Source organism: Fukomys damarensis, unplaced genomic scaffold (genome assembly GCF_012274545.1).
Source record: "Fukomys damarensis isolate Sample0158 unplaced genomic scaffold, DMR_v1.0_HiC HiC_scaffold_16, whole genome shotgun sequence".
NCBI lineage: Eukaryota > Metazoa > Chordata > Mammalia > Rodentia > Bathyergidae > Fukomys > Fukomys damarensis.
In genome coordinates this window covers 128,298,944-128,319,969 of record NW_022900928.1, presented here as the reverse complement: position 1 = coordinate 128,319,969, position 21,026 = coordinate 128,298,944, and the positions used below count along the sequence as shown (strand labels likewise).

General features: G+C 41.2%; 1 protein-coding gene across 16 annotated transcripts in view; it reads left to right on the top strand.

The window, feature by feature from the left end:
• The first annotated feature begins 123 nt into the window (after nucleotides 1-123).
• The window catches only part of Trip12 (thyroid hormone receptor interactor 12), a 123,961-nt gene continuing 103,058 nt past the window's right edge, over nucleotides 124-21,026 (top strand). For 9 of the 16 annotated variants that reach the window (XM_033764673.1, XM_033764672.1, XM_010608130.2 and 6 more), the window contains exons 1-2: nucleotides 124-244; nucleotides 986-1,062. The gene's annotated coding sequence lies outside the window, so the exon portion shown is untranslated. Of the gene's footprint in view, nucleotides 245-273; nucleotides 385-985; nucleotides 1,063-7,181; nucleotides 7,203-21,026 lie in introns of those variants that run through there. The other 7 variants (XM_010608132.3, XM_010608127.3, XM_010608126.3 and 4 more) reach the window with 4 other exon arrangements.

The following is a 21,026-nucleotide window of genomic DNA, read 5'->3' as shown; positions in this document are numbered from 1 at the left end:
CGGAAGTGGGCTGGGGAGCTTGGAGGGCGTCTGGGAGGCGAGAAAGTGGGGGGCCGGAAGTGCAGGTGGGGGGTGCAGAGACGGCCAAGGTTCCCCGGAAATGGGACGGGGGCCCGGAAACCGGGAGAGGGGAGGCTCCGGGCTGGGGACGGCCCGGAAATGGAAACTAGGGAGCAGCGCGAGTGACAACAGTTGTGGGAAGCGAGGGTCCGAGGAGCGAGAGGCCGAGGGACTTTGGACCGCAGTAAGGGGCTTCCTGCCGGGCCGCGCTGGCCGAGGGCGGAGAGGCCAGGAAACTTGGCCAGAGGAACGGAGCATCCTCCGGATAGCTCGGCCCAGGAATTGGTGGACGCGGGGAGCCGATCTGGGACTTGGTGGAGGGAGGTGGGCCAGTTGTCACCCCAGTCGTCTTGGCAGCTAAAAGCGAGTCAGGCGATTTATTTATATGTGGATTACATAAAACCTATTATAACGTCTGTCCTGTCCGTTCAACCCCTCTCCTCCTCTGGGATTCTACGACAGAAAACAAGTTAGGGATTTCAAATCAGGGAAGCTGTACAATCCCCAGTCTTGGCTTTTCCTTGTCTCTCACTAACTCAGAATCAGAGAAATCCTTAATTAGGTAGAAAGGAAAAAATTCGTCAGAATTTAAAAATACTTGCGCTTGGACGCGGGTGCGGGGGGGGGTCTTACATCTTTGAACTGCCGGTGGGGTCGGAGGGAATTGGTTACCCTGGTGTGACGAGGGGAGAGGGGAAGGGGCTGCTTGGAAACCTCAAAACAGATATGTTTGTTTTTGATAATGCAGTTATACTTTGGGGGGAGGCTTGCCTCGGTCATAGGCGGGTGGGGGTACAGCTCAACTCCTCGGTGAATCGAGGGGAGGGTACGGATCTGTGTGTGCGGGGGGCGGGGTTCGGTTGAGCGCGCAGTGGTTCAGTTCGAGGTGAACGTCTAACTGCCCTCCCGCTGTCTCCCTCCCCAGTCGGCGCTCCGGATCTCGCCTCGGCTGCCCGATCACCCGATCTCCAGGCTTTCCTCGGTTTTGTAGGCCCTTTCGTGGTGTGTTTTAACTTTCTATTTCTCTTGAGAGTCTCATTAGATATTTTTGGCGTTTCATTTAAAGACCTGGCAAGTTGAGGCTCAGAATCTCTTCTCTGAAAACAAAACAAAAATGCGTAGTAGAAAGTTGAAAGAGCTATTGAGTGGGGTAAAAACCGACGCTGGGAACAAAGGTCCTAGTTGTGTTAGGAGAAAAAAAAAAAAGGCAAGAGGCCTGTATACGAGGCCTTGTGTGTGTTGCATTTACACGGGTGGAGGGGAAACAGTTGGGTTTGAGGAGCAGAGTTACCAGAGGCTTAGACACGATAAATTGGGGGGGGGGTATTGAGGCCTAGTTTCATGATACAGCATGCAAATGGAACAATATTCAGTGTAAGTTTTAGAGTAAACACAATTTTTGATGCACTCCCTGCTTTGTAGTAGCCCCAGAAATACTGAACTGCTGTCTGCTAGATTGGGGCTGTTTTCTTTCATTGATTTTAAAACTAAAAGCACATTAACATGGCAGGGGAGGGGGCTTTGTATATGCCTGCCTTTCTGTGAAGGTACCAATATCCAAGAATTGAATTATAATTAAGACTGTCATTATTTCCATCTGCTCTCGTTTTTTAGGCATGTGAATGGTTTTTAAGTCTGCTCAGCTGACATTTACTATTTAGTTTATGTCTGTGAGCAGGCATTTTGCTTTAGTTTTTTCATTTACTTTTTAAAAGTTTGAAAACTTTTGGCGTTTAGAGTTCCAGAAGGTGCTGCAATAAAATTTTCTTATTTTAGAAATGGACAGAATGTTCAGTAGACCAGGAGAAAATCAGTGCTTTTGTCCAGCAAAGTAAATTTGGAGCAAAGTTCAATTTCCCATTCTAACTTTTTAAGATTGCTTATCTGGATAAGGAATTCAGAAACTGAAATTTTAAGGACATCTTTCTAGTGAAGACACAGTGCTAGGTTGCAAGATCATTCAGTGCCAGTAAGTATCTATGAGACCTAGAGCTGGTCACTTAACCTATCTGGTCTTCATTTATTTTATCTGTAAAATGAGGAAAGGTAATTCTTTTATCTTTCTGAATGATTTTGAGAACTAGCATATAGAATAGTTGTGAAACACTCCAAATGGTACATGAGTACAAGGTGTTAGTTTTTTGTTTGTTTGAATCTCACTGGGTAGCCCAGCCTGACCTTGCCAAGTGTAGGGATTGCAGATGTGGGCCACCAGGCCCAGGTTATTGTTTTAAGAAATTACATTAGGATTCATGTGTGTGTGTGTGTGTGTGTGTGTGTGTGTGTGTGTGTATATGTGTATACGTGCACGCTTGTTAGGGATTGAACCCAGGGTCTTTGTGCTGAGCTACATCTCCAGACCTTTTTCTGTTGTGTGTGTTTGTGTAGCCGGGATTGAACTTGGTTCCTTAGGATTGCAAGGCAAGTGGCAGAACCTCTGAGCTAAATCCCCAGCATTTTTTTTTTAATGGGGTTTTACTGTGTAGTTCAGGCTGGACTTGGACTCAACTATATACCCACCAGGCTGTCCTTGAACTCTCAGCAATCTTCCTGCCTCAGCCTCCTACAAACATGCACCACCACATCCAGCATTTTTCTGTGTTTTGAGTTAGATTCTGGGTAAATTGCTCAGGTTGGGCTCAAACTTGGGATCCTCCTGCCTCAGCCTGTCAGAGCACTGGGATTATAGTCATGTACTACCATGCCTGATTTAGAAAGTTACTTTAGCTATTTTGAGATTATGTAAGAAGGTACAGCTTCTTACCAGGGGTGGTTATTTTCATTTGTGAGGTAGGTTGAAGATACGAAGTGTAACACTTTATATAATTAGAAGTTCCTGATTGATTGGTAGTGGAAATTGGGCCCAAATTTAACTGTTACATTTAAAAATTTTTTTATATCCACATGGAGGTTTTTGTTTTGTTTTGTTTGGTTTGGTTTTTTACATATTCCTACTGAATAAACCTGTTAATCGTATTTGGAGAAACTTCATCCATCTTTTCTTTTCTTTTCTTTTCTTTCTTTTCTTTCTTTCTTTCGTCAGGATCTCAATTAGTAGTTCAGGCTGGCCTTGACTTTGAGGAAGTCTCATCTCAGCCACCTAAATGTTGGGAGTACACAGGCGTGTGCCATCATGCCTGGCAGTTTGACTTTTCTAATGTCAGATTACAGTTAAGGGAAAATATTTCTTGTTCTGTTTTGTTTTTTTGAGTCAGTTTATGTAGCTAAGGATGGTATAGAATTGTCTCTTGTAGCCCAGGCTGGTCTTAAAATTGAGGCAGTCCTCCTGCCTCAGCCTCCCAAGTGTTGGGATTATAGATGTGAGCCCAACACACTGGCAGAGAAAGCTTTGTTTTTCTTTTTCTTTTCTTTTTTTATTTTTCCGGTATTGGGGATCAACTCAGGACCTTGCACTTTTGAGATGGGCAGCAGCACCACTAAGCTAAATCCCCAGCCTGGAAAAATATTTCTGAATCTTGGTCCTTGTGTTTACAGAATCTAGGGAGCTTTTTTTAAACTTCTTTTCAAGTGGATGAGGAGGTATCTTTCTCAGCAAATGTGATACCAGTTGCCTCAATTTTTCCCTATTTGCAGAGGTAATTTGATGAACTCACATCAAAACAGCAATGTACTTGTTGGTCTTCATCAAGTTGCCTCTTGCTTTTGCCAAACTAATACACGCTTTTCCCTCATTACAGCTGCTCCCCATAGACAGAGACACCTAGTAGCCACAGGATTGAAATAACTCCACCTCATCCCCAGCTCACTTTCTCAAGCTTGTGTTCTGTGACTTTGTCCCTTGTGTTTCTGGTCAGTTATGTAAGCTCCACTTCTGGGTTGCAGCGCTATTTGTTGACATGGATTGTGTTGTTTCCCCACCTGGGTCATAACCTTTTTGAGGGTAGAGATATCGTATCATTGCAGTATTCATGAAGGTGCACTCATAAACCTGACTGAAAAATAGCCCATTTTCTGTGTGTGGTGGTGGTGGGGTTTGAGATAAGGTCTCACTCAGTAGCCCAGGTTGGTTTAGAATTTGTGGCAGTCCTGCCTCAGCTGCCTACGTGCTTGGGATTATAGGTGTCTGCCACCACACCTCATCATGTCACATCCACAACCATCTTTGGTTTGGATGGGTTCTTAGCACTCCTGAATTCTTCAGAATGCTTTGTGTGATCTGACTGAGTGATTCTGGTCTCTTTACATCTTCTTCAGTTAGTGTACTGTTAGAGTGCCTGACTCCATGTAAATTGCCGGCTCTGTGTTCCAGTACTCAGCTGGGGAATCCTGTGGCTCATTTTCTTTGGCCAAGCTAGAGTTAACAGGGAGTACAGGCCAGAGAAGGTGGAAGAAGAGTAAGAATAATCTGGTGGAAGTTACACAGCAGATATAATTTCTAGATGGTTATATATCTTAGTAGGGCTTGTAGTTTTTAATGTGTAATGTGAGTTTTACAGTTGTGTTCTGTTGTTCTTTGTGTGCTCTGCCCAACTGCTGTGTTGCTGTGTACCTAGTACCTGCTGTTAGAGGTAAGTAAGTGAGCACAGCGTATACTGGGTCACTCTCTCCCCTCTCCCTTCTCCCCTCTCCCCTCTCCCTTCTCCCTTCTCCCTTCTCCCTTCTCCCTTCTCCCTTCTCCCTCCCGCCCCCCCCATTGAACTCAGGACCTTGGGCTTGCAAGACAGTGCCACCGAGCTAATAAATCCCTGGGCCTGGACCAGTCTCTTGCTTTTTACAGTAAAACTTAACTTGTCTAGTGTCTTGTATTTTTTAAAAAGTGTAGTGTTTTAGTTAAATCTCATATCTTATTGATAGTTTCAGATTATTATTTTTTTCTTTTTCTTTTTGGTACCAGGGATCAAACTCAGGACCTTGCACTTGCGTGACAGGCAGCGGAACCACAGAGCTAAATCTTGGCCCAATAGTTTCAGATTATTGGCAAAAAGATTGTTCCCTAGAGTGAAATAAGTCTGTTCAATAATTTCTCTCTGAGGCATCTAGATTTTGTGTTTCTTTAAACTGTATTAAGTAGAAGAAGGCATTTGTGTATTACTCTGTCTTCTCTGCTTTGTCTTGACTGCAGAAACTGTTGGTAAAAGTTTCATGGTTATGCTTGATTGAAGAAGATATCCTCATGGTAGAGTGGAAAAGCTGCCTCCTGGTCTTGGTTTTCAGCAGTGAACAGCACTGTGCTAGTGAGTGACAGAGGGGAGCAGGCTTGGTTCCAATCCTTCTGCCTGTGCTCTTGGGCACATATTTACCTTCTGTGCTTTCCAAGTACCTATCTGACAAATGTGGCTAATACCACCAGACTTAATTGTGGTTTATGTCCTAAACACTATTAGGAGATCTGCCTATACAGATGAATTGGAACACAGGTCTTTCTTCCACTCACAATAACCTTGAGGGTATTGTCTCGCATAACAAACCTATAGCACACCTCCATTCTATCTGTAGATATCCTACTGGAAAACATTCGAATATACAGGAGTGTTTCTTAGTTGATTATGAATCCTTTGAAGTCAGTATTCGCAGTTTTAGCCCTAGTGTCTCACATAACTGACCTACAACAGGGGTTTTGTTTTGTTTTTTTGAGACAGGGTCTCGCTGTGTAGTTCAGGCTGTCTTTGAACTCACCTTGTGGCCCAGTTTGGCCTCGAACTCCTGGCGATCCTCCCATCTTAGCTGGGACTATAGGGCGTGGGCCACTACGTCCTGTTACAATAGGGATTTTTTAAAATGAAGGAGATAAGCCTTGGAAGAATAAGATACTGTAAAGTGTTTTTTGGTGGTTTAGTATCCTGTTTTGTTTCTATCCACATTCTACATCATTGTCATTGCCAAAATGATTTTAGGATTTCTTAAATCAGTTGGTATATATAGTATTTGTTGTGGGGCTTGAGACAGGGTCTGGCTTTGTAGTCCAGGCTGGCCTTAAACTCAAGGCATTCCTCCTGCCTCAGCCTCCCAAGTGCTGGGATTACAGACATGTGCCACCATGCCCTGCTCAGTTGGCATATACAGCATTTTAGAAACTGTTCAGTCATTTTAAAACTTATGAAAAGCATCAGGGTAAACCATTTCATTATTGCAGTGATACCTTGGTTGTCAAATGGCTCCAAGCTTGAACTTTCCACTAGTTGAACAGCAGTATTTGAAAAAAAAAAAAAATCTGCTTGGTGTTTGTAACTTTGCTCCATAGATAGTTGAACCAAAACTCGGACTTGAAATGACCTGTGCCAGCCCAGAGTAAGTCACAGGGCGCATCTTGCTGCAGGCACAAAGAGGTGACCCAAAGTCTAAACTCCACTGCTGCTCTCCCCTAGACAACATATAGTGCTGGTGTTGGCACCTAAAACGTTTGTCACTGTGAGCTTTTTTTGCGCTTTATTTGCATAAAATACCATAGCCATGGCTCCAAAGAAAGTTAGTGATACCAGCAGTAAAACTAAGGAAAATGAGAATGATGATAGAGTTAAAGAAATCATATCAAAATTTGTTTAAGTCCTGGAAAAATGAATTTGTAGGTGTAATTTTTGGGCCTCAGAACCAATTACCTGGTTTGCTGTTATTCTTATGGGAAAAATATGTTCAGTTCAACAGCCGAAGCATCCCTGTAGTGTGTAACTGCCCGTAATTTACGTGGAATAGTGGATCTTTCTTTTGAGACCAGGTCTCTGTTGCTTGCTTCAGCTCCTGGGTTCAGGTGCTCCTTCTGCTCATCTGACTAATACCTGCACTAAAAACTGAGCTTAATGGTCGGTCATGTAAAAGTTGGTCATGCTTTGGTACAAGGCTAAATGATTAGTGTTTTCAACCAATTTATGATCACATGCATCATTGCAGTTTTTGGTCCGGTTTCTTTTTTAGCAACTGTATATTTCTGAAAACACAGTGCTGTCACCTGTATATGGGTTTTGGAGGCTGTAAGCTGAAGTGCTTATCAGCAGGCCTTCAAGATTTAAAGTTAAAGCTTTTCAGTATGCATTTTAATCAACTTGTTGGTTGTCGTAACCAGGGTCTTAAACTGCCATCCGCTCCATCTGTGGGAAGCACGCTGAGTAGATGGACCTTGTGTTGACTAGGGGCCAGGTGAACTCAACTTGGAGTCTTGGTGCCGATAAACATTCTGTAGACCCAAAGTGAGTATTGGTGCCAAGCCCATCTGAAATTCACTGTTGAACCATAATTTAAGCAGCTTTGTGTCCTTAGCAGGTTCAGGAAGATCATTTAGAGGGCTTCCCTCTTTTTATTTTTTCCTCCCTCAAAAACCAAGGGCTTGTACTTGATATATATAGCAAATATATGAAAATGGCACTAATTTCCGTGGCTCCAATGTTTTTATTTTCTTTCTTCCCCCCACAGTTGGCTACAGTCGGGTGAGGTGCTGTTCTTGCTGTACATATCCAGGAATTTCTCAGAATTAATTCTTTTTTACTGTACTGGTCCTTGAACCCGGGGCCTTTCTTAAAATTTTGAGAAAGGGTTTTACAAAGTCACTAAATTACCCAGGCAGGGTTCAGGCTTAAAATCCTCCTGTCTCAGCCTGCCAGAGTGCTACTTTGGGCCTTGTGCTTCACCACTGAGCTAAATCCCTGGCCCCAAGAGTACTACTTCTTAAGTACTCAGCATCTTGTGGGTAAAGATCTAATTCCTTCATCCCCACAATTCCTGGCACAGGACTTGTAGTGTAAGGTGTCAGTGATAGTTTACTATATGACAGTTATTTTGTGAAACAATATTAGCATTTATGTGCTGTGATTTACTGTTGTTAACTTGCTTGTTTTCATGTTTTACAGGTTGTTAGCTAAATGTAGAATATAAGTTTATCAGAATTAGGTTGATTAAAATCAGTTACTTATAAGGAGTTGTTAAAGCATTATAATGTATTATAACTTGATTACCCCAAATTTAGCATTGGGGTTTATATTAGTTTTTTGGGGGAGGTAGGGATCAAACTCTAGGCAAGCACTCTACCATTAAGCTGCATCCTCAGCCACAAAATATGTATACATTTTAAAAGTGTAAATTAATGTTACTCAGTTTTAATCAAATTAAAACTTTTTTGGGGTTTTTTGAGACAGGATCTTGCTGTGTATCCCATGCTGGCCTGGAACTCATAGTGATCCTCCTGCCTCAGCCTCTCAAGTGCTGGGATTACAGGCGTGTGCCAACATGTCCAGCCTGTCATTTACTTGCTGCTCAGCACTCTAGCTGTTGATGTCATAGTAGACTGTTAGCCTTATACTTTTATTTCTCTTCTGTGAATCAGACCCAGGGATAAGCACAAGCTCTCCCACTGAGCTTTATCTTCAACTTACCCTTTACTTAAAAAAAAAAATGTACAAAAGAAATTTTAAAATGAGAAAAGAGATTAGTTTGTGGCTAACAGAAAACCAAAGATAAAAACACTTAGATTTCTTTAATAGCTTTTAGGTCTAGTATATTCCTATAGACTTTCTCGATTGCAGTTTGAATTAATTTGTTTTTTTGTTGTTGTTTTTGTTTTGGTACTGGGGATCAAACTCGGGTCCTTGGGTCCTTGTGTTTACAAGGCAAGCAGCAGAACCACTGAGCTAAATCCCCAGCCCTTAATTTGGTTCTTGATTTGGCAGTAGCAAAGTTGCTAGCTGTTAGTATATACCTGTTTGTGGAGGGGGGCGGCTCTGTAGTTTAACATTATAGGGTATTGTAGATTTTAGAGTAAAAATATTCGTGGATACTGTATTTTACTGCTAAAACAGGTAAGAATGTCTGGTTTTTTGCAAAACAGACTTACAGCTTCATAAGTCTTTCCTCCTGATGTACTTCTTTCCAATCCTCCTACCCATCTCGCGAAAGCAGTTTAGTCTTTTTTTTCTTGATTCTTTTTTTGGTTTTTTGAGACAGGGTCTCACTGTGTAGTTGAGACTGACCTGGAGCTCACTGTGTATACCAGGCTGGTTTCGAACCCACAGGGATCCTCCTGCCTCAGCCCCCCAAGTGCTGGGATTACAGGCATGCGCCACCATGCCCATCGAAAGCGGTTTAGTTTTGAGGAAATTCGATCGTGATCCTTTCCCCCTCCATCCCAGATCCAAATGCATCTGTACCTTCCCTTCAGTACAGCTCCAGGCTTTGAGATTTAGTAGTGGTAGCATTAACTTTGTGATCAGACCTGTTTGATAAGTATCTGTCAGTTGACATTAGGAACACGTTTTGGCTTCAGAATACTTCTTAGAAAATTAGAGTTTTAATTGTAGAGGTCACCTTTTTTACTGTACTCCTCTCCCTACTTTTTGAAGAGTTTTGCCTTCCAGTTGCTGCTGTGAGTTAATGAGGTATTTCATTAACATGAGGTATTTCAGCCTTTGGTGAGCACTGTAAGATAATCTGCTCCTGCAGCTTCTTACCAGTCAGTATCGCCTTTCAGATGCCTAGACATCAGGCCGTGTCATTTTTTTCCCCAGCCATCCTCTCCTTACCCAAACTTAAGGGCCGAATAATGCAGAGATAACAGGCCATCCTTTGGTGTCTTCTTTGTGGCACCTGTTTTGATATTTAACATTTCTTTAAGAGGGGGAGTGGAGAAGGGGTTGCTGGGATTGGACCCAGGGCCTTGCTCTTGACAGGAAAGCACTGCATTACTGAGCCACATCCTGAGCCCTTCTTATTTCATATTTTGTTACTTGCCTCAGCCTCCTCAGTAGCTGGGGTTATGTGTATGCACCACACTGTGCCTGTCTTTCATAAATTTCTTGAACCAGCTAAGGAATCAGTAAATTTGTATTTGCTAGAGTAGTAGAGTGGTGTCTTCTGTAGGATGGGCTTCCTACTAGAGAAGAAAATTAAAACATAATGTCATGAATAACTTGAGAGTTTACTATGTTTGGAGAAACTTAGAACTTTTTCGTGATGTCTGCTGAGTTTACTTATATTTTTAGTGTGATAGCAAAAGATTTGGGAAGTTGTGTTAAGAAAGTTCTAACGTTAGAAATTGCTTAATCTAATTATTTTAAGGAATGTGAAGTCAAAGACTTTAGTAAAATAACAGTATTAACAATTATGGAATTTTCATTTAAAAACTGGTTTTACAGTGTGGCACAAGGAAGTCATCTTGCACTCAGCAACTGCTGCATTTGCCTAGTGTGCAGTATTGGGTCTGAAGCCATAGTTTTGTGCACGGCATGCGGTTGCTCTGCCATTAAGCTGCATCCCCAGGCCTGCATTTTATCTTTTTTTTTTGTTTTGGATTTTGGTACTGGGGATCAAACTGAGCTTAATACCAGTTCCTGCATTTATTTTTAAAGCCATGGCTTAAATTGCACTTAACAGTGCTCTAAAACTTAGAAAAACAATCATTTAAGATAGGTCTGCTGTCAGTGGATGTAGCCTCATAAATGAGGTAGAATTAATGTGTGTAATGATCATACGAACCTGTTTTTGTGGTACTAGGGACTGAACCCAGTGCTTTTGCACGGACCAGTATCCCTAGTGCTTTCTTTTTTTAAAAGGTTGAGATAAAGTCTTGCTGAGTTTCCCAGACTGGACTTGAATTTGTATGCTGGAATTACAGCCATGTGCCACCACACCTGGCACAGGAAACATTATACATATTTTTTAATACTTCGTTGAAGCTGTACAAACATACATAAAATATGGTCCTTATCCTTTTGCTTACAGTCTCAAGAGGAAAGTGTTAAAACTTGAGGGACAGAATTAATCATAAAAAACTTGCTTATATTTGGTACTGGAAATTGAACCTCTGGCCTGGTGTTAATATGGAGTTATATCCCTAGCCCTCATCTCCTTTTAGATTTAAAATTTGAGACAGGTTTTTACTATGTTACCTACGCTGGGCTTGACCTTGTGATACTCCTGCTTTAAGCCTCCTAAAGCCATAAAAACTTTTAAACCAACTATGGTTTAAACAGACTTAAACAGCTATGTAGGTTAATGCCTGTTATCCTAGCTACTCAGGAGGCAGAGGCAGGAGGATCATAAGTTCCAGGCCCCTTGACCAAGACCCTGTCTCAAAATGAACTGGCCTGGAGATGTGACTCAGTGGTACGGCACTAGCCTTGTGTGTGGGAGCCCCTGATTCCAAACGCCGGTACTACAAAAACGAGAAAGGCTGAAAAACCCTTGCAGCTGATTGAGACTGTATTCTGTTGCTTTATCAAGTGGCCAGTCTGTTTGGCATAGAGAATATGGTAAAAATGTTAGCAAGATCCTTACTAGAACAGTTGTATTATTTGTATTGTATGCACTTGTCCATGTTGAATTCTAATTCCTTGTTATCTTTCTGGTGTGTTACAATGAAATAAGTACTACATAGTCTGATAACATCCTGGGTCAGTTGCAGGCAGGCAGGCAGGCTTTGAGTCATGGGGGTGCAGGACTGGGGAATATAGCTTGGTCTGCCATGAGTGGGGCCCTTCTGGGTTCAATCCTTGATCCCCTATGTGAAAGAGCAAAGCCTGGGACTCAGTTCTGGCGCCCATCACTACTAGCTGTGAAATGTGAACTAGAGTGAATCCCTTTAACTTCAGGGTTTTTTTTTGGGGGGGGGTGGTGTTGAGTCAGGGTCTTGCTATGTAGTTAGGGATTCTCCCTGAACTCACAGTGATCCTCCTGCCTCAGCCTCCCAAATGCTGGGATACAAGTGTGCACTTCCAATCCCAGCATTCTTCAGTTTTTCCATCCGTAAAGTGGTGTTAATACTAGTCTGTATATCCTAGGATTGTTACTGTGCTTTAATTAGTTACTATATGTAAGGTTTTTAGAGTAATGACTGGTAGGGGGGTAAATGCATAAATGGTTGGCTATTAGTGTAACTGTTTTGTTTTTGATAGGCTGCTGGTGAAACCTGCACGTGTACTCCCAAGCACTCAGAAGGTTGGGGCAGGAGGATCACAGAGAGTTGTGGCCTGAACTACCTCCTAAGACCCTGTCAAAAGAAAAGTACCCCCATACTCCATAAAAAGACAAGTTTGAGAAAGTAGATGTTCTTGGAATTGAGTGATAGTCTAAGGAGTTGAAAGGAGATCTAAGAGAATTGATGAAATTTGCAGCAAGGTGAACTTGGTTGGAATTTCCTAGTTGATTGACTTTCAAGTGTAAATTATAGAAAAACATTTCTTAGGATCATTTGAATTTTAATGAGAAAGTGAAATCTTTGGTTCATAGTTAGGTGATCAGATAGTACTTGCGAAATTGTACTCTGTGTGTGTGTGTGTGTGTGTGCATGCGCGCACGTGTGCATACTCGTGTACTAGGGATCAAATCCAGAGCATTCAAATTGCTCTCCAACTGAGCACAAGCACAAGGACCCAAGTTTGATCCCCAATATCAAAGAAAAAAACCATTTTGGTTATACAGACGAGTGAGTGGGTTTCATTTGCAGATTTGTACTTTCAGATAATGTACTTTACTCACCCTTTTCCCACATTATCCCCACTCTTTACACCCTAGTTTCAGAGGGATTCAATATATGTAGTGTATTTTGATCATATTCATCCTCTCAGTTAATTTTTAATTTTTAAAATTTTTTCTCATTCAGTTTATTGGTATATTCTAGGTATACAGTACAGTTACATTCATTACTGGGATCTTGTACCTTTACATGATAGGTCTTGGTTCTCATTTTATCCCCTTGTCCCTGCCCTCCCTTCACCCCTCTTCCCTCTCCCTTTACAAACACTTCATTTCTATTTTTTCATTTTCTCTCAGTTAATTTTTTTTTTGAGGGGGGCGGGTTGAGACAGGGTCTCACTATGTAGTTGAGACTGACTTGGAACTCACTATGGAGCCCAGGCTGGTCTCAAACTCACAGCGATCCTCCTGCCTCAGCCTCCCGAGTGCTGGGGTTACAGGCGTGTGCCACCATGTCCGGCCTCTCAGTTAATTTTTTTAAAAATGAGGTAAAATCTTTTGAAAAAGGATTAATATAGTGAATACTTTTTAAAAACACAGTACTTTTGTATGTGCATGACTGATAGTCATTGCCCATTGACGTAGTGTTCTGAGGGAACAGCATTTGTTTTGTTTTTTTTTTGTTTGTTTGATTTTTGATACAGGGTCTAACTTTGTAGTTCAGGCTGGCCTTGAACTTGCAGCAATCCTCCTGACTCAGCCTCCCTAGTTCTGATATTCAGGCATGCGCCACCACGCCCAGCTTGTTTCTGTTTTTTTGATACAGGGTCTCACTATGGATTTCAAGCTTGTCTTGAACTCAGCATGTATCCCAGGCTGACCTCCAATTTGCAGGGATCCTCCTGCCTCATCCTTCAGAGCACTAGGATTATGGTGTGCACCACCCATGAAAGCACTGTAATACTTTGTTCTGATTCTTGCTGAAAGTTGGTTCATTATATTGAGCTTTAAGGCTTTCCTTGCTGATTAAACACTCTGAATGTCCTCCTTTTTATGGATCTTTGTTTTGTACAGTGAGTGTACTGTTCCTCCTGTTGTTGACAGACTCTTTCAGCATACCTTTTTTCTGTTCCTTTTCTTTTTTTTTGTAGCAGGGATGGAACTCTGGTCCTTGCACTTGTGAGGCAGGCGCCGGAACCACTGAGCTAATTCCTCGGTTCCTAATGATATTCCTTTTTCCTTCTCTTACTTAGTAGTGACTCCTAATATCTGTGCTTTCCCACTTGAAGAGTCTTAGAGGACTCGTATGTAAAGGAGCCTTACTTGGTTACTATCTAATAATTTCTTTTATCTGATAAAAACTTTCACCTGAGGTAATAGGAAACTTGACAGGGCCTTAAACAGATCAGGCTTTATTTTTCCTCACCCAACATGGATTTGCTGTCTAGCAGTTCTATTGAAGGCCAGGCTCTGTGTGTTTCTCTGCTTTCCTAGTTAGTTGTTTTCATGGCTGTCATGGCTTGGGGTTACTGTGTCTACTGCATTGGAGATAAGAAGGGAGGAAAGTATTTTTTGTATCCAGAAAGCAGAAGTATTCCTAAGATATGCCTACATACCCATATGTGTCTTAATGCTGAGAATTGGGTTATATCTTTGGGAAAAAAATAAGATAAAAAAGAAGTAGCAATGGTATTTTGTACACAGACAGGTTTAGACTACTGGCTTTTACATTCTTTTGGGAAAAATTGTACAAGCAATGTTTAATCATTATGTATGCTGCTATTTTTTGTTTTGTATTTCTGGAAAGTTCTGGCTAGGACGTCTTAGGTTCAGGGGTTCTTAATTTTTTTAATGTGGACCTTTAGCACTCTGAAGCTTATTGGTGCCTCACAATAATACTTCTCAGTTTTGTGTGTGTGTGCTGCTGGGAATCATACTCAGGGCTTGGTGCACATTAGGTAAGTGTTGTACCACTGGGTTACATCCCCAGCCCTTAGGACATTTTAAACTCTAAAATGAATGAAACTCCAGAAACTAAACACATGAAACTACTGCCATGGAAGCTGGGTGTGTAACAACACATACTTTGTTGTAGTCATAGCATTCTGAAGAATGAGGCAAAAGGATCCCTATAAGATCTAAGCCAGCCTAGGCTCTGTTGTGAGTTCAAGGACGGTGTGGAATACTTTGGAAGACCCTGTCTCAAAAGAGACAAACTGACATCTAGCCCCTCAATCTTAGGGTTTTAATATAGCAATATGTATCTTCATTAGTACTTTCAGTAACATCTAGCTCTTCAAAAGAACGAGTGTAAATGATACTTTGAAGTATGTACAACAGTTGTCATGTGATAGAATATTTGTGATCTCTCTTGGTGCAGAGTTAAAGATGCTGCCAGTAATGGTATGGTTTGTTGCCTGTTAGTACTAGAAAGAAATGTGAATTTTCAATTAGAGGTTACTGAAATTGCTTTCAGTCCATGTACATAGCTCCTGCTATGAACCAGTAGTCTAAACTGATTGCAGATTTCTACTCTTGTAGTTTGAAAAAATACTGGCTTTAATTCAATCATGACTCATCCGTGGGACTGTAGGAGTAGCCTGCTTCCCCAGAGGTGAAGGATTTGTTCCCCCTGCAAGGCAGGATTCCCTTTTCTTCTTCCCTCTCCCCCTTCCTGTGCTCTTTCCATTACAGGTCTTCCTGTGTTGTCCAGGCAAGCCCCAACCTCCTTGGTTTATTCTAAGCTGTTCTCCTGACTCAGCCTCCTGAGTACCTATCCAGTTCAGATCCAGAGTTTTTGAGCTGGGAGAAAAGGCTGAGTAGATGGAATTTGGATGGGGAACACTGTCTTCTGTGTTTTCTTGTGTGTGGTCTCCTCTTTTGTTCTCCCCCTGCTCACGGTTCCTGACAGTACTGTCTGGTATTTTTGCTGTTTGTCTGCTGTCCCCTGGTAGAAGCTAAGTTAAAAGATTTATATGTGCTTCCTTTGAAGTTTTCTTTTATTAAATGAATAATGCTCTTACTATACCTATGGAGTTGTTAGTGTGAAAGAGGACGCATCAGAAGTCTTTGTACACTCTTGTTACTGTGTACACTGTGACTTAATAGTTTTGTTTATTCTTGGAAGAAACTTGGGACTACATTAAGGACAACCATCTCAGTTTGGAGGCATAAAACATAAAGTAGGACTTCAGAAAATTTAAACATTAATTGAACACTGAGTTACTTACAGAGTTCTTACCTGACATTGATTATCCATGTTTGTTTCATAAAATCCTTAAGGATGGAATCAGGAGCTGGATTTTAGGAGCAAATAATTGAAAACAATAATTCAGAAGCTCTTACCTCTTGGCTTCAGTCCATATCTCCAAAGACTTCTTCCTAACGTGACTGTTAAATGTAGCTGGGCTGGGGATTTAGCTCTGTGGTTCAGTGGCCTGCCTTGCAAGCACAGGGACTCGAGTTCAATTCCCGGTACCAAAAAAAAAAAAAAATGTAGCCAACGTTTATGCTTTATAAAGTTTATTTTTTAATTTAGGTGAGTCTTTTAATCAAGATATGACACTAGTCTTTTTTACCTGTTTTAGAAACTATATCTAACAAAGTCTGCAGTTTGTAGCTTTGCAGAGACCTTAGAATAGTGACTGAGTGTACCAGTCTCTTGATTTTAAAATACTGTTGTCTTTTTTTGTTTGTTTTTTGAGACACGGTCTCACTCTGTAGTCCACCCTGGCCTTGAATTTGTGATTCTCCAGCCTTGGCCTCTCTAGTGCTGGGATTACAGGCGTCTAGTACACTTGGCAGTTGTCATTTTGCTTTAACCAATTTAAAGAACCTTACTGTTGTTCTCTCTTTATCTATCTTTGTCACCATTGGTTTTTCTTACATATCAGTACTCTATCCAGAGTCATTTTTCTTCTGCTGGAGGAAGACCACCAGTCAGTGTGACAGGAACATATTCATAAAAGTACTTCCCTTAGTATAAAATTCTTTATTAACATTTATCCTTAGCATGCTGAAGACAATGTAATGTTGTTGTCTTTTGGATCCCATTGCTGCTGTTGAGTAATTAGCTATTATTTTGTCAACAAATTCTTCATTCCTTCCCCATGGTTTAAGATTTTCCCATTCTTTGACATTTTGTAATTACAGTATGACATGTCTAAATATCTTTTTATTTATCTGTTTGAAATCATTTGGGCTCCTTAAGTCTGTGGATTGGTGTATTTTATCTGTTCTAGAAAATTCTCAGCCACTAAATGTTTAGATATGCTCATTTAGTATTGTTATGGCTTATGTTAGGATGTCCTCCCCAAAGCGTCATGGGGTCATAAGTGGGGCTTTTAGAGGTGGCTGGAACTAGATGCTGGGATTAAGTGTGTGATTACTAAATCAGTCAGTTCCTTGGTTTGCCATAGTTCTGGGTATGGATATTGGGAAGGTCCACCCTGGGCATGGGTGATGGCAAAGGGCGAGTACCCCAGATTAATGTAAAAGGGGCAGAAGGGCCGGGCGTGGTGGCGCACACCTGTAATCCCAGCACTTGGGAGGCTGAGGCAGGAGGATCGCTGTGAGTTCGAGACCAGCCTGGGCTCCGTAGTGAGTTCCAGGTCAGTCTCAACTACATAGTGAGACCCTGTCTCAAAAATCCAAAAAGGGATGGGGGGAAGAAGGCAGGCTGACTGCTGTTTCCTGGATACTTTGCTGCCCTCCTTCCTTATGCCCACCATGAACTGTTTTCAATGAGAAAAGACAAGCAGGGTTTACTTTTATATGTCTGAAACCTGATTAAGCTCGTGTTTGTTCTTTATCCTGTGTTTTTCTTGTATGTGTGTGTGTGTGTGTGTGTGTGTGTGTGTGTGTGTTAAATTTTTTGCATTACCAGGGATTGAACTCAGGACCTTGCACTTGCAGGCAGGTGGCAACACCACTGAGCTAAATCTCCCACCCTCTTCTATATTTTTGATTCTTGGCCACCTTTGTGTTGTATTTTGTATAATTTCTTTGCTTTGACTTTGCTAAATTTTTTTGTCTGCAAAACTGCAATTTGGTAGGACCCTGATTCTAATTCTTATTTTGAAAAAGAGCCTTGCTTAGTTGCCTGGGCTGGTCTTGAATTTTACTCGTAGCCATCTATGTATCCCATGAGCAAGAGAGACGTTTACAAGTCATTTCCCCCACCTCAGTAGCTGTTTCCTTTTCGTCATCACTGCTGTTAAGTGAGTGGTGTTAATAGGTCTTTAAGAGAAAGAATTTTCTAAAGTACTTCATTTAAGAAAAGCTGACATAAATGTTTTAATTGTATAAAATGTGTTTCGGAGTATGTAGTCTAATGCCCCGCTTCCCTTTCATCTCTTCCTTCCTGGGTAGCCATAACAGTCCATCTTTAGAGGATGCACTAAAAATGCTAGCTAGGATGAGCTGCCCTCCTGCCTTCACTGACCACTGACTAGGGGAGCCAGCCGGATTGCAGACCTGGTAACACCAGGTTTGAGAGCCATTTCTTGGCACATCTGGTAAAAGTTGCTGACTAACTTTGAGACTAAGTACAAGAACAGTTGTACAATATAGTTAGTATCCTGAAACATAAATAAGCTGTATGATATAAGGCAGGATTTATTTTCAGGAAGGAGAGAAGTAGTTGGGCAGTATTTGTCTATGTTAGTGGTGATGAACCTGTTGCACACAAGTGTTGCAGCCAGCTAGCTATTTGTTATCATTGCAAGCTCAAAAAGGCTCTCAGTGACTGGTCTGTGTGATTGTAATCAAAGGGTTCTACACAACAGACTTCAAACTCCCTCCACGGATTACTGTTAGGCACAGGTTACAGTGAGACACATGCGCACCTCTTTGCCTATGTTGTCATCTTCTTTGTGTTGCTCAGAGATTGACATACTTTTCTTGTCCTATGCCACGCTGTTTTTTTGGTACTGAGAATTAACCTAGGATAGTGATGACATACCACTTAGAGCCTTCAGTGTTGCAGCATGCACACCACAGGTTAGACCCCACTACCCTAGTGCCTCGCACTGAAGCATACCTGCAACTCCACCCCATTTAGATGACAGAGACAGGGTCTGGATAAGTTGCTCGGAGTGAACTCAGCTTTGTGACCTTTCCTCAGCCTCCCAGAGTGCTAGTGTCATAGACATACACCACCTCTCCTTCCAAAGATCTTTCTAGTAAACTAAACCTGATCTCCAGCCCTTGCCTTACATACAGCTACTTAGGCATTTGACTTGTGGCTATACATTTGTGTATTACTTCCTTCCTAATCAAGGTGGATGAATGAACTCCTAGATGGTTTTGTGGACATCTTTTTATCATTTTTCTTCTAAATTTGTTTCTCATTCGTAGTGGTGGACCTAATGACCCCCACCCCGCTTCTACATTCATTTATTGAATTACACTTAAAAGACTCTTAATTGAGGCAGGTGATGTTGCTTAGTGTTAAATTTCTTCCGAACACCAGAGAAGGAAAGAAAAGGCACTCGTTAAATAACAGCTGACGTGTTTGGGTAAGAGCCTTATACACATTGTAATGCTTAACCATAAAATTAATAACCTGTAGTTTAATGTAGAAAGTAAGGTATTTGTAGGTCTGGAATTATTAAGTAGCGGAGTCCAGTAGAGGGGAATACAGTAAGCAGTAAGCTTCTTGTGAGCAGGGCTTGTCTTACTGCCTTGTGTAAACTCCAGTATCCCTCCTTCCTCCTAGCAGGAAGGTTATTTAGTTGCACCCATTTCAGAGACAGGCTGCTTTTAAGTCCTGGGCATTCTTACTAAGCAAGATTGATTTCTGTTACAAGCAGGGGTGACTTTTATTGCATTTATTGTAGCAGAGTTTTTAAATTTACACTTATCCTTCTTGTGTTTAATTTACCACACTTCTTGTAAGATTTACTCATTTGCTTCTTGATCAAGAGTGTATATAGTTCTTCAGATCTACATCACTGGATATCATTTTTGTTTTGTAATCTGGTCTGGACTTGTTGCCTGATGTTGCCCAGTTTGTAATTTTATAACACTTCAATTTCCTTACCTGTAAAATAAAAATAATATTGTAGTTTATATTGCTCTTTGGAACATTTAAGTTGTGTTTATTAGTGTTTTGAGAGAGGGTCTCATTATGTAGTTCAGGCTGGCTTTGAACTCACTGTGTAGCCTTGAGGCTGCCTTGAGCTCAAGGTGATCCTCCTGCCTCAGCCTCCTCCAGGAGTGCCCCCATGCCTGGTTACTCCTAAGTTTTGCTATTGGAATAAACAAGTTAGCAGAGTGTTCTGCGATTTGTTTATTACTGTTTTTTTTGTTGTTGTTGTTCTTTTATTGAGTTTATTTGTACATTTAAGGTATACAGTACAATTACATTCATTATTGGGCTCTTGTACCTTTACATGGCAGGTCTTGGTTCTCATTTTTTTTCCCCCTTGTCCGTGCCCTCACTTCACCCCCTCCTCCCCTCCCCATTTAGAAACATTTTATTTCCATTTTTTTCATTTTGTCATATTTTTTTATTTTCTCTTATTACCTTCCCCTACCGTTCCCATTTTCCCTACACCTTTAGCCCTTTTCTTACTATTTTACATGGTCAGTTAACCTCATTAGGATCTTATGTACTATTATAGTTTATTCACACCAGAGAAACTATTCAGTATTTACACGTGTGACTTATTTATTTCATTTAGGAGTATATCCTCAATATGTATCCATTTTCCTGTGAATGAATCTAATTTCACATTCTTTATGGCTGAGTAGTATTCCATTTTATAGAAAAACCACATCTTTATCCAGTTTCCAACTGATGGGCAAATGGGCTGTTTCCAAGTTTTACCTATTACAAACTGTGCCGCTATAAACATGGGTGCGCATATATCACTGTGGTATGATTCTTTTAAGTTTTTTGGAAAGATAACCAGCAGAGGGATGGCTGGGTCAAATGCAACCTCTAGTCCCAGCTCCTTGAGGTATCTCCATATCGATTTCCATAGTGGTTGCACCAGTCTGCACTCCCACCAACAATGGAGAAGGGTCCTTTCTCCCCACAACCCCGCCAACATTTATTATGGATTGATTTCTTGATAGCAGCCATTTTTTGTGAGGTGAGGTAGAATCTCAATGTTTTCATCTGCATCTCTCGAATGACCAGTGATGTGGAACATTTTTTCATATATTTACTTGCTGCTTTTACTTCTTTGTCTGAGAAATGTCTGTTCATTTCAGGTGCCTATTTTTGAATCGGGTCTTTATATTTGGGGGGGCTGATTGTTTTGAGTTCTTTATATATTCTAGATAATAGTTCTTTGTCTGAGGAGCAGCTGGTAAAAATTTTTTTCCACATTGTAGGCTGTCTCTTAGTTCTGTTGATGGTTTCTTTTGCAGTGCAGAAGCTTTTTAATAAGATGAGATCCCAGTTGATTCTTTCTGCTAGTTCCCATGCTACAAGATGATGCAAAGAATAACATAAGACTGATAAGAATCCATAAAGTAGCAGGAGAAAATACAAATGACTTAAACAAGCTGTTCACAGAATTAATGACAGAAAACTTCCCAAAAAGAGGGGAAGAATTTGGCATTCAGTTAAGTGAGGCATATAGGAGTCCAACTAGCCACAA